Consider the following 14,533-nt stretch of genomic DNA (forward strand, 5'->3'; position numbering starts at 1 on the left):
ACTAACAGAACAAAGAACAAATTGAATAGAAAGCGCTCTGCACAATTACAAAGCCTGAGACACCAGTTTAGTGAAGTACTGGGCCAGCTGCATAACACTGGGTGCACCTACACATGCTATTAATGTGATTTACGCTTACTGCACGGTAAGTTATTATGCAGTAAGCCAGCCCTTGGAACGCCTCTACATGTGCATCCTGTTGGGAGCAGATTTGCTCCTTATAGGAGTAGACAGATCCAGGCCTGCTCCTGCCCTGCTCTGTCCCCCTGCAGGAGCCAGGGGAAGCTGCAAGCTATGGCTGCAGCTGCCCAGGTGTCAGGGGATTCCCAGCATGGGCAGTCTCAGGCTGGCAGGGGTCTCTGGAGGGCAAGTTGAATCTGGCAGGGGTCACTGGGGAGGAAGGCTCAGTTTGGCAGGGGATACTGTCCTCGGAGGCTGTGACTAGTGCACCATGGACGGTCCCCACCCCTGGCAGCTGCAGTCAGGGCACTGTGTCCATGAGGCAATTGTGCCTGACCTCCTCCCCCACCCCGCACAGTGGCTGCTCGCAGGCCCCAGGCCCACAATGCATGCCCAAGACCATGCCCACTCTGGACAATTTCCACTCAATCTTTATTGCCTCCACCACAATACACTCCCTCCTGCCCTCCCTCCCCAACAACATACTCCCTCCTTCCTGCCCTCCATCCCCAGTAACAACCCTCCACCCCAAGTTCCAATGCTTACCACCAATAAAACACTCTTCCCTGTGCAACTATTTACAAAGTATGATTTGTGCAGTATCAGGGGGGAACAGTGGGCAGGAGGCGCCTATGGTGTGGAGCCTGGGGAGAGGCACCCAGCATCCGAGCCTCTGGTGGCACCACCATGCATGCAGATGCTGTAGTGAGGCTGGCAGGCTGGGGGCTTGGCCAAGGGTGAGGGCAGGCACTGTCCAGCCTACTCCCCCTCCTCCAGCGGGAGCTCCAGCAGGGCCTGCAAATGGAGCTGGGCCAGTGGCAAGCATCTCCCACTCAAGGGCCTCATGATGGGTAGATGAGTGATGGGTGGCAGCCCAAGTGGGTGGCCAGGCTGCTGGGGAGTCAGGGACCCAGTTTAGGAGCAGGGGTAGGGAACACTTGCTACTGCAGGCACCATTGCATCTCTTCCCAAGCCCACTGGGGGTTGGCTCAGGACCATGGGTAGCTACCAGGAAGCAGGTGGGCGCAGGACCAAGGCCAGGGGCTGGGTGGTGAGTAGCTGCCAGGGTGCAGGTAGGGCTAGGGCTGGGTGGCAGATGGCTGCCACGGGGCAGGTGGGGCCACAGGCAGGGGCTGGGTGGTGGGTAGCTGTCAGGGGGCAGGAGGAGCTGGAGCTGGGGCCGGGGCCAGGGGTTAGGCTGGGGCTGGGTACAGGGGCAGGTGGCATAAAGGTGACTGCCAAGGCCATGATAGTGTCTGGCACCTGGTGGTCCTCCTTTGTGGCCTCCACTGCCCAGGCCATCAGAGCAGCCTCCTGCTTGTGGGCATCCATCATCCTCTCAAGGAGGCTGAGGTTCCTCTCCTTGATGGCAAGGAGCTAGTCCCTGAAGGTGTGGTTCTCCCAATCCCTCTTCCGCTCCCATGCCATATCCTCAGCTCACAGGTCTGACACCCAGGCCTCTGCTGTGGTGACCAGACAGACCAGCACCAGAGTTTTGTCTTAGATGAACCAGCAGGAGAGGTGGCACAGGCAGAGGGCACTGGCTGATGGTGGCAGCGTCCTTACCAAAGCATCTCTGCCAGTAGCTGGTATGTCTCCCCAATATGCAGGTTCTGGACCAGCAGAGAGGCTTTGTGAGAGTACAACATTTCAGAGATACCACGCAGTGCACGGAGAGACTGCATGCAGCCTGGCCTTAGTTTGGGGGTTGTGCATGCACAGGTATCTAGGGACCATGGTAACTTGGCCAGGTGGGCCCTGTCAAAGGTGCTTGCTGGCCAAGCCCCGTGTCTCCACTTCTCCCATGGGGGGCAGGCAGCCCACTTGCTGCTTGTGTCAGTCCACCTGCCTTCCCCATCCCCTTCCTAGACCAGGACAGGGCTGGCTCCCACTGGCAACTGCTCCAGTGGCTCCAGACCTTGTCCCCCTCTTCTCCTCCCTGCAGGCCAAGCAGGTTGTTTCTGTGCCACCGGACCTGTGGCGCCTAGGGTTGAGGGGTGAGGGCATCCCACCCAGGTGGGATGCAGAGCTGGTGATGCCCCTGCCCTTTCCCCAATGGCCCTCTCTGGAGCGGTGGCCCAGGCTACGGCCCCTGCCAGGAGTGGCTTGCACATCAAGTGTAACCCTGCTGAGAGTCTCCCAGGTGTGCCACGATGAGCTGTTTGAGCACACCAAGGGGTGCGCAACTCACTACAACCTGTTGCTGCTGATTGCCATGGTACCCTAGGCACAGAGGAGAACCTGGCACAGGGTCCTGAGCTTTGACAATGCCCCAGGCTACCCCACACTTTCCCACACCATGCACTGCTACCCAGAGGGGTACTCCTGCCTAAGCTACAAGTCCCTGACCCCTGCGGCTGAGGAGGAGATCGCCACTGCCATCAAAGAGTTTCTCTGCATGTGACAGGCTCCTGGCTACCTAGCTGGGATGGTGTGGGCCACTCAATCTGCATTGCCTCCCACCTCCCTGCATGCTGTGAGGGGAATGACAGCAGGCAGGAGGGAGCTCATCCAGGCAGGGTGGGTGGAGTGGGGGGGAGAGAGGGTGCCCCCACACCCTTAGCTGGGCTTCTAACTCCAGGCATGCAGCCCAGGGATGGACGGGTGAGCTGGCATGGCCACAGGTGGCTGCAGGTCCCCCTATCCCCCTGCCCTGGCCCTCCTGCCTGGGAGGGGCTTACCAGATGGGCGTGGTGGTGGTGACATGATCCAGCTGCCTGCAGTCTCCCAGGGTGTTCAGAAGCTGAGCCAAGCAGGCTTCCTGTAATCATGGGTTCTGCGAATACTGGTCATTTTTAAACATGATGATCTTGTGGCTCCTCACCTCAAAATGGAACCTCTTGTGCTCATTAGGACTGTGCAAAGCTTCAGTTGCTAATTTGGAGTGCCTGGCTGCATGGGCAGTACCCCCCTGCCCCTTCCCACCCCAGGGAGGAGCTGGAGCTAGCCATGGGTGGGGCTATCCCTAGCTTGTCCTTCCCACTGTGGGTGCAGGCCAAGGGTGGGGAACATGCTGGTTCCTGCTACTGCAGACCCTTGGGCCCTCTTCTGAAGAGTCCTCTTCAAACTTGGCCTGCGGCATGAGCTCTAGCAGCTGTCCTATGCTGGAGTAAAAGTATCTCCTGTGGCCTGTGTCCCTGGGAGCCAGGATGCAGTCCAGCTCCTACATGCAGGGAATGGTCCTACAGGCAACCCAGGACTTGCAGTTACGGTCCATGATGGGGGCCCACTGAGCCCTCAGGGCCTTCACCTTTATGTAGTACTGCTGCCTGGACCGATTGTGGCCACCTTCCTACATGAGAGCTACCATGTCCTCATAAATGTGGGCGTTCACCTGGGTGGCCCAACCAAACTACCTCTGGACTTTGGCCTTGCCCCAAACTGCTGTGAAGTCAGCGGTTTCATCTGACACTCAGTTTGGGTCCTGGATTGCTCTCCCCATGGTTGGGGATGTTGCAATTGCAGGTGCTGGCTCCGGCAGGGACTCCGGGCACCATCAGGTCCTGGCATGTGCCCACAGCAGAGGGGCATGGTGCCCGGAGGCCAAGGAGCAGCTGACGCAGGTTCTAGGGGTCAGGCCAGGGGCCTGCAGAGCTGCTGCAGCTGGCATATGCCCACAACACAGGGGCATGGTGCCCAGGAGCCAGGAAGCAGCTGGCAGAGGTCTGGGGGGTCATGCCAGGGCTCTGTAATGCTGCTGCAGCCAACACATGTCAGCAACACCAGGACACAGGGCTCCTATAGACGTGGGGAGCCTGCTCCAATGTGCTAGAAATCCAGTGCATCGGAGCAGACTCGATCAGTCAAGTCTGCTAGAGCAAGTCTGCTGGAGCATGGCAGCATTATGCTTCACATGTATCAATGTCCCCATGCATCAGTGTACTGAAAAAATGGCAGTGTGGCACTCTGAAATAAAATCCATTTGATAGGCTTTAGTTCAAAGTGCCCCACCACCATTTTTTCAGGGCAGGGATGCATGGGGATGCTGATACATGTGACGTGCGGGCGCTTTTAATTAGCATGTCTTGCTAATTAAAGCACCTGGTACCACAACCCAGAGTATGTGTAACAATGCCCACAGTGTCCAGGGGCCGGCAGCAGTTGGCACAGGCCCCAGGGGGTCAGACCAGGGGTCTAGAGGTTGGCCAGAGACTGCTGAAGGACAGCAGCTGGCACAGGCCCCGGGAGGTCAGACCAGGGGTCTAGAGGACAGCCAGAGACTGCTAGATGAACTCCCAGCCATGTTGCTCTGCCGCAGGCAGGAGGCTGGGCCCCTTCTGGTCTGGCTAACTGGGAGCAAATGTGTGCTACTGCACAATAGCTAGTGCACAGTAAATCTCCATACAGGTAGTAGAAAACCATGCATTAGCCTATTTTACTGTGCAGTAGCTGCTTCACACAGTTAGATAGTGGTGCTTGTTGCACAGTAGATTAGTCTACTGCACAGTAAAGCATCTCGTGTATACGCACCCACTCTACATGAGATGCTTAATGTGCAGTAGGCTAATCATATGCGCATTAGTGCGTCACATCAAAAACTGTGCTAATGCTCTAATGCATACTAAAATTAATCTACTGCACATTAAGCATCACAAAAAGACTGTGTGCTGGTGCTACTGTGCTTTATTGCTGACTACTGTGCATTTATGTAGTACCTCATATTAGAGGTACCAGGGGCAACATGTAGGGGGTGCATGTGGGTGCACGTGCACCTCCTGTGAGTGGTGGTGCATCCCCTGCAAAAAGGCACCACCAATGCTGTCAGTGGTGCCTGCAGGCGGTCGCTGCTTGCCACCCCACTGCCCACCACCAGCAGTGCCTGCAGGTGGTCCGCAATCCACACTGGCTGCTGCCAGCGCAGCCGTACTCCCCCAGCTGCTGGGGGCACGTGCTGTTCATGAGAGTTACTAAACTTAATGTGCTGTAGCAACGGTGCGTTAATACACATGTAGACACACCCGCTGAGTACATGCTTAAATCTTACAAATGGTATGGGGATTTAAGCATATTCTTAATCTCAAGCTGCAGTACTATTATCTTTTCAGCATGCAGACATTGTAAATGTAGGTGTAATAAAAACTTAAAAGATTTCACCAGCCATTTCTCCCCTTCTCCGAAGATACGTGCCATGACTCAGTTATCCAATAAAGTAAAAATATTTTGGAGTCCCCAAGAGTTTCCATAGTGATGGTTACACACACAGGTATGACACGTTTATTGCACCGATACTCCCAGCAGGTCACTCTGCCCCTGGGCCCTGCTGAAGAGGAAGCAGTTTAGATATGAGAGCAAAACTAATTTTTCACCATCTGTAAAGAACCTGTAGACAAGTGAACTTTTTATGCATCCAATGGGTGTTTGCCTGAGTAAGGCATGAGTAACAGCTGAGGACTGGGCTGTGTCACTGAGGCACAGCCCATAGTAAGGGGTAGCTGGGGACACATGTGCACCTGGAGAGACAAAGTGTTCCACCGAGCTCTCACATGAATACAGGAGTTTTCACGGAGTGTGGTTTCCAAATTCCAGGCTTCTGGACCATTGAGTAAAGTTGTGGGGCCCCACTTCCTCATTTTCCATTCCCTGTAGGCCTCTGTGCTTCCAGCTGCTGCTGATGTTAAGAGCACAGCTTCACTTACCCCACTGGGTGCTGGAGATGGGCCATACAAGAGCCAAGGAAGGCTTCCACCCCACAAGTGCATGTTCTTATGAGCCAGGGGTAACATGAAAGATATCAAATTTAGCCATTTTTTAAATGAAAACTTCATAATTTTACAAGAGGAAGCAAAATTCACCATTTGGAAACCTGAAAGCTGACACCTTGCTCCTGCCTTTTGTTCAAGCTAAACTTGCATTTTCACAGAGCTCAGAGACATCACAATACAAGAGAAATTCCTTGCCCAGGAGATGAGAGCATTTCATTACCCCACTCTCCTGTGAAATCTGAAACATCATAACCAGAAGGAAACATAATTCTACACCTTGCTTGCCACCAAACAGCTTCAAGGTAAAAAGACTGTTCTAACTTTTATCTGTGCCTAATTTGCACAAAATGAACTATTCCAACCAGCTCTCCTTTGAAATACGAATTTTCATTTCCATCTAGGAGATTTTACAACCTTTCATTCTCCTATGGAATTTTCATTTCCAGCTAGATTTTACAACCTTTCATTCTCCTATGCCTCAGGAAGCATGAGTGTGCCCGAAAGCTTGCAAATTAAGATTTTTTTTTTGGCAAATATCTAGTTGGTCTAATAAAAGATATCATCTCTGCCATGAGTTCTGAATCCTTATGAGCCAAGCATTTTCAGGATGAGAAGTGTTTACATCCTGTCATTCTCAAATTCCTTTCCCTTAGCTTATTGGAAAAGAGATTCTACCCCTTTCCAGCTCTACAGCAAAGGCATACTTTACTAGAAAAGGATATGGAGGTGAGAAGGCTATGTATTATAAAGGATACCTTGCACTAGATCTTTTCCTCAAATAGACTTAGGTTGGCATTTTTTTACAGTTCAGTAAACAAATAGAATCTTTTGTTTAATGTGGCACTATTCCAAGTTACATGTTGAGCAAGCCTTCTCCCTGATGCTGCACACCATGCAGTGTGATAGGCAGAGATCCAGGTTTTCTGTTTTCCACAGAAAAATGGGAAAAAACATGGCTTTCCCCTTTTACCTGAGAAAAACATGGATTTTTCATTTTCACAGAGAAACGTGGATTTTACACTTTCACAAAGAGCTCTCTGCAGGCTGGCAGAGTTCTAGCCTGCAAGGGGCTGGGGGGATCAGGAGGAAGGCGGTCAGGCAGGGGGCACCAGGTTCATATACATGCACATGGATGTCAGGAGAGCAGCTCCTGCAGGTAAGTCTGGCATGGGTGGAGGTGGGAAGGATGGATTGATGCCCCTATACGGAGGGAGGGAGGGAGTGGGGTGGGGCTGGGGCTCAGACCAGTGGTGACATGTAGAGGGTGCATGGGGGTGCACATGCATCTCCTGAGAGTGCCAGTGCATTCCCTGACTGGCCATGCTCACCACTTAGGCGATGGGAAGGTGGGGCAGGTGGGAGCACCAGTGCCCCCCCTGCAAGCATTGGCCAGGGAGTGGAGTGCCATTGTGCTCCCAGAAGCAGCCGCAGCCACTTCAATCGGCCGCCTTGGGATCCGCCGCAGGAGGAATGCCCCAGCTCTCTGACTGGTCATTGTGGGGCACGTGCCCCCCCTGTCTAAAGCGGCATCAGTCCCCCATGGCTGGGGCTGCTGCCCAGCTGGGTGGTGCATAGGGCTTGGGGCCCAGGGCTAGAATGCATGGCTGCAGGGCCCCGACAGTGAGCGGGACAGAACTGTGGGTGGTTCATCCAGGGGGCAGAGCCATGGGTGGGGTTGGCTCCCCGCTGCTACGTGCACTCCCAGGGAGGGCAGCAGTTGCATGTGCCCCCCAGATCTGTGCACAGGGAGGGGGCAGGTGTGGGCTGCCCATTGTGGGCTTGGGCTCCCCACCCTGCTGCCCTCCCCTCAGGGCCTTCATGGTCCAGCAGGCAGGACCCAGCACAGCAGGGCAAAGCAGGGCTAGGTGGGGAACCTCCTTGCCTCTGCAAGCCTTGCACTACCCTGGCGAGGTGCTACCTGCTTCCCTGGCAGAAGTACTGGTGGTAGCATGGAGTTGTGCCCCTCGTGACTGCCAGGTAGGCAGGGAATGCCTCGCCAGGGCAGCATGGGGCTTGCAGTGGCAAGGAGCTTTCCTGCCCTGGCATGCCATGTCCTGCCTGCTGGGCCCCAGAGGCCCCAGGGGGAGGGCAGGAGGGCGGGGAGCCTGAGCCCACAGTGGATAATGCCCCCCACACCCGCCTAGGGGATCCGCTCCAGCCCTGCCAGCTGTCAGGGAGGGAAGAGTTAGGCTCCATACTCCACTCTGCCACAGCAGCTGCTGCCTCCCACGGGCAGCAGCTGGGGATCAGGCACTGCTGTGGAAAGCAGGGTCCTTGGCCCCATAGCCCTGGCAGCTAGGAGCCCCCTCTGGCAGCTCTCAGGGGGGCAGAGGGCTGTGAGTGAGAGGCGAGGGGCACCGGCAGGACCAGGGGGCTGTGGTGGGGAGTGAGGGGCACCAGCAGGGTGGGGGGGTGGGGGGGAGGCTGTGGCTTGGGAGTGAGGGGCCTGGGTCTGCGTCCTGGTGAGTGAAGGGGGCAGGGGAAGCTCTCATTTTCCATGATAAAAAACTCATAATCAAATACCAAAATTTATAGGTATTCAGAATTTATTTTATTATAGTGATTGAGGCACTGGTAGACTTCCAAATTGCTTTAAAATTGTAGATATATCAATACAACATTGTGTTCAACTGATACCTATATATAGTGGTGTTTCATTTTAATTGCAGATGTGGAGGTTTTTATCAGAGAATTTGTGAGTGTTTAAATCAGAGAATTTGCATTTTTTATCAGAGAAAACCAGGATCCCTGGTGATAGGCAACTCTTAAATAGACATGCAAGTCTCAGGGTTACTTGTGCTAGATCCAGAGCAGTGGACCAAAGTGTCAGTTTAGTCAGTCACTCAGTTTCCCACAACCTCCAAGACCATAAAGTGTCATTATAATTACTCACTTGTGACCTGTTTCCATTGCTAACACTCTTTGAACAAGAAAAGAAGCTTCATTATGGTCTTTCCTCTCCATTTAGCATTGTTATCTGGCCCCCTTTTTTCTGTCCATTAACTCTTCCTTGAAGTACAGCATTGACCAAGTTAGGAGGTCTCATAATGTGCTCAAAGCAGCTCAGGTCTGGGTTTTTTCTTTTTTTTTTTCCTACAACCTGTACCCCTGAGACTAAGCTCTGACTCTTTTCTTTACACCAAAAAGACCACCTGAAAAGATGGGAAGGTAAAAGTTTTAGCCCTCCTCTGGTGACCCTCCCTTAGTGTCAACAATTGCATGTATGGGAATTTTAAAGCCTCAAAAATTACACACCAATTAAAAGAATGGGAAAGTTGGAAAGTCAAGCGCTTCAAAGATAGGAAAGGCAGAATTAACATTATCTGTGCAGCCTTCATTGTGTGCTTGCACTGTGGTGCAGTCCTTAATTCCCCCTTCTACAGAGACATTTCTTTCAGTCTCCCAATTCCAATGCTAACACCACCAGGCAGCAGCTGGAAGCAGCAGTTGCAGGCAATGTCCAGCTCAGCCCTGGCAGCCCCCAGCTGGAACATGCTCCATGCAGGTCAAATCTTCGGTATCTAGCTCTAAGTCCCTTTGCAGCCTATGTGAACTGACATTTTTCTGAAGGTTTACACCTTCAGAAATCTATTGCCACAAAAGATAATGGAGGCAGATAGCACAGCCAGGTTCAAAAAAGGGACTAGAGAAATTCATGGATTCTAGATTTATTAATAGCTAAGCAATTAAACAGAATGGTTGGAGATGTTTCCTTTGGCACCTCTAACCCACTCCTTTGGCGAGTGGCCAAACAAGCCAGTGGCAGTATTGAAGGCAGGAGGCGGGTAGCAAGTGGCCAGACATGAAACTGGAGGCAGCGTTGGCAATGCGGAGTGGTGGCAACCGCCCACCCCCCTTGCTACAGCACTGATTTGGACTGATCATGGTTGCAGGGGGCTCTTTGGCTGCGGGGCACCCTGCAGCCACAGGCTCTGCAGGATAGGACGGGCTAGCCCTGCCAGCAGCCCCAACCTTGCTTGCCTGTGCATTTCCCTTTAAGCCATGCACCACGTGCAGAAAGCTTCAATTAACTGCAACATACTAAAAATTAATTGAAACTTTCCCATACTACCAGGACCTGTTTCTCACACTTTTCCTTGGTCAGGAGGGCTCTGTGGGACACACAGCTTTCCCCAGAGCCCCCCCAAAACCTGTCCCAGTGTGGGGGGGGGGAGATGGGAGGGGGCTAGACCCCAAGGAACCATGCTTCATGGGACTCCATGTTCCCACTGAATCTGTATGGCTCTATGCTGGCCGGGGAAGCCAGAGTGCAGAGCTGCCAAGGTTTAGTGAAGCGAGAACATGGTGCCAGGGGAACCATGCTTCCTTAGGCTCCATCATCCCACCAAACACAGATAGCTAAACTCTGGCTTCCCCTGCCAGCCTGGAGCTGTCCAGGTTTGGCAGGATCATAATGGAGCCCAGGGAAATATGCTTTCCTGAGCACCATGCTCCCACCTTGCTCAGCTGGCTCTGAGGCTCTGCACTGGGCAGCCCTTTTCCCCTGTCCTGCACCTGCAGACAAGAAGGCAGGCAGCTGGGGAGGGAAGCCATGCCCACCACCCAATCCTTCTGGCCCAGGGAGAGGCACCAGGATGCGAGGGAAACTCAGCCAGACAGAATGGGAAAAATTCAGTTAAACAGTATAAGAAGTGTGCTTAATTCAATTTTCCTCCAGCTTTCTGTGAAAGACTTAGTTCTCTGAGGGGAGGGCAACACATCCATCCCTCAGCCCCCAGTCCAGGAGGCCAGGATCAGGTCTTCTGAAGTCCTTGGAGCTGGCTAAATACATCTCTAGGGCTCTGTGCTGGGCATCCTTCCCCCCTCCCACCCCCACCCAAACAGCAGTGTGGGTGTCTGGGGAGGGAAGCTGTGCTCCACCCCACCAAGCCTCGCAGCCAGGGGTGAACTGCCAAGATGCAAAGTGAAAGACAGCCCTCTGAGGGGAGGGACATGTGCCAGACCTCCGACTTGGGGTGGGGGGGTTGGAGGGCACTGGGGTCAGGTCTCTTGGGGTCCTTGGAGCTGGTTGGGCAGTGTGGTGCCATGCAAGCCAGGGTCACATGGGGGGTGGGGGCTGGCTTGGGGCCAGTACCACCCCCAGGCAGTAGAGTTCTGGAGAGTGAAAAGTTTGTTCATGGAGCAGGAGTGGAAAGGGCTGAGAACAGCATCTCGGGATAAGAGAGGACTGAAAACTGGTCATTTTATTTCAGTGGAAGAGACTGATGTTAAGGTAACTCAAGCTGGGTAACACCGCTCAGAGATAATCCTCGACCTAAGTGGCGTAACTTCAAGATGTTTAGAGGGCACTTAGCATTTATTAACAAGCTTTAACCTGCAGATGCTTGTGTTTTAAGTGTTCTTAATATGGTCTAAGTGTAATGTGCAACTTCACCCTTAGTCTTCACTTCACAAGAATAGCCAAACATGGACTGATGTTCCTTCCTACCTTAACTGCGTCCGTCAAGAATCAAGGAGATTCTTCTGCTCTGTGGCCTGACTGGAATATATGAGGTCAGAGTGGGAATATGTGAGGTTAGAGTGGCTGTCCATCCTGAGTTGATTTTTCCAAGGGGATAAAGCAGTGGGAAGGACAGCTGCTACAGGATTTTTCCCCCCCAATAGAATTAAATGTTCTGGAGCCAGGCTGTTAAAGCTAATACCTTTCTTGTGGTTTTGCCTAGCCCATGGTTCGTAAAACTTCAGTAAAACCTTAAATGATTGATGCATTCAGTGATGCATAAAACATTTGTTACTGACCCCAAATTATCTCTGATGTTTTCCTGAAACACAGTTAACGAGGTGACTTTCAAATCTGGGGGGTCAAAGTCAAGAGTTAGTCAGTCTGTCTCACTTTTCCCAGGCCCATCCCCAAGTTACATCTCAGCATTGACAAAACGATGGCATTTCGTAATGAAGAGGCCAGCACATTGCCTAGTCAGCCAAAGTCCTGGGGCCATTAAGCCACTTTGGCATCACACAGTGATGTAACTGATTGATGAATCAGGCTATCTTCTGGAGGAATTCCCTGGCTCTGTGGTTAATTTCACTGAATATTTCTGAGTTTGTTTTTAAAGTGCGGCTCTCTTTCTACAGGCTGGGAAGGGGAGGAGGTGTATTCTAAACTTGCAAGATTTGACTCCCCACTGCTCTACTTGCAGGCTGGCACTAGCTGCTTTTCCTGTTGTGCTATTCCCTCTTCTGGCCTTATCTCAGCAAAGACTCAGTGCACAGTGGAGTGTGAAAGTAAGGACATGCTTGCTCTGCATTATCCCCAGTGTCACCAGTGCCTCCAAAGGATTGGGGATATGCCTAGATTTGAATGCCCCCTTAATCCATATCTTAAGTGCATCTCAGCTATAGATGGGAGTAAAGCCCTGCCTAACCTCTATACCATCACAGCTCAACTTAATGTGAAGTGGTGCTTCCTGCCAACAGTGCAGAGCAAATGCCCACTAAATCTTGAGGCACAAACTAGTCTGCTATGTTTTATACACCATTAAGAAAGCAACAAATTAATAGTCAAATCCTGCCCCAGCTAATCCATGGCAGAGAGGGGTGTGTGCATATGCGTGTGTGTGTGTGTGAGCTCTGCTGCAGTCCTGACAATGGGCTGGCATTGTGCAGAGGCTTCGGGCCTGTATCAGCAGATAGGTTACATGTGCCAACTTACATCTCTCATTATTCATCCCACTTACTTTCACTCAGACACTACAGAAAAGCATGAATGGAAAGGAAGTGGATCAAGTGTCTGCACATCAGTTTCTCCAGCTGTGATAAACTGTATATTTTCCAAGGGTGTGGCATGGCCAGCTTGGGTAGTGGATCATGATTTATCCTTCCTCATCAGCCTAGGTAACCGAGCCTACACGCGAGCCTACAGAAAAGCAATGAATGACTCAAACAGAATTTGTGTTTGTCTGGGTGGCTTATTGGACTTTCACTCAGCTTATGATTTCCATATTCCATTATCTTCTGCTATCACCACCTACCTCATATGTAGGGAAAAAGTTCTGCAGTCACGTTTACGGCCTGTGTTCTTGGTGCGCAGGTTATGTAAACCAGCATTGCTCCACTAAAGATAAGGGAGCTTTGCTAGGAGGAGTATCCAGCAGCATGTACAGTGCAGGTGACATGAGGGCAGCATCTCTTAAACCCAGTGCAGATTGTGAAGAGCCATGTGGAATGCATGTTTAAGACTGGAGCCCCAAAACAAGGATGTAATTTGGTTCAAAATAAATAATATTTCCCAAATTCTTCCTGAGCTGCCATGTTTTCCCAAAAAGATTTGGAGGGAAGTGTTTGTGACCAAAGAGGCGAAATGGTCTGAGGTCCAGCCTGCAGTTCTGATGGGGTGCACTTCGGAGGGGTCAGTGCAAGCTTAGCTTCATCAGTAGGGCACCTAGAGGCCCTTTCAACCCAGGAGCAAATGTCAGTCTGGGCTTGGCAGCAGGCTGCGGAGACTGCTCCTCAAATGGTTCCCCATATTATTGTGTTTCATTTGACTGGATGAGTGCTAGTACTCGGGTTCATATACTATAGTTTTGTAGCAGTTCTATTGTGAGTGTGGCTCAGCACGCAGTGAGGAGCAGGGAAGAAAGGCTCTGAGGGAGGAGATGAGTATGCAGGAGTCCAAGGAAGGGTAGAGGGCACAATAAAGTCTGTTAGTTTGGAGCACACCTGTCTGCTGTGCTGTTTGAGACCTTGGATCTTTTACACCCCCACCTTTGAAGAGGAAAACATCCTTTCACAGGAGCTGGACAAAGAAGCAGCTCTTTAAGGTGGGGGTGCTACAGATGGTCAGGGAAGCCAGGCACAAAGAAGAGCCAGGGTCTTGAAGCCAGAGACTTGCCCCTTGAGAAGTCATGGCAGGGTTAGCTTCAGAGGGTCCTTCAGGAGAGGGAGATGGGACAAGGGGTTTTTTGGAGTGAGTCCTTAGGCAAAGATTCCGCTGAAGGGAGCTGACCTGTGACAGGGTTGCAGGATAAATGCTGAATGGCTAGAGAGGGAATGATTTATACATTTGAGCTTCATTACCAGTTTAGCCAATGAGGCACTGTCTGGCTGCCTGGGTTCTCCATCTCTCATGGTATAACCCTTAAATACTGTATTTACCTGAATCCAAGATGACCCCCCAACACACTAATTACTTCTATACATGGAAAATTATAGCACATTTATAATTTTCCATGTATGGACTCTCATTAGTGGAAGATTATCTTAAGTTCATCCCCTACTGCTGTGGTTGGGAAAAAAGTGGTGGGGGACAAGGGGCCAGACCCCTATCCTTTGTCCCTCCTGTGCCTACCCCCTAACCCTTGCACCCTGTGCCATTGCCTGCCCCATCACCCCCTGCTCAACCCCCCACATTACCTTCTGCTACAGATGTGCTCCATCAGGATGCTCAGCAGCAGTGTGGCCCCGTCCAGCCCCAGCCTAGCCAGGGAGAAGCAGAGGCAGCTCCTGGCCACGTAGAGTCAAGACTGGAGGGACCACAGCACGAGCAGAAGGGAAGGGTAGGGGGGAACCTGGGGGGAAGGGTGTGAGGATGTGGGGGGAGGGCAGACTGCACATTCACCCCTCCCCTCCATCTCCTCCATATCCTCCAAGGCATGTGCTCCCTCCCCCACCCAATAAGCTATTCTAGCCCA

Source organism: Alligator mississippiensis, chromosome 2 (assembly GCF_030867095.1).
Source record: "Alligator mississippiensis isolate rAllMis1 chromosome 2, rAllMis1, whole genome shotgun sequence".
NCBI lineage: Eukaryota > Metazoa > Chordata > Crocodylia > Alligatoridae > Alligator > Alligator mississippiensis.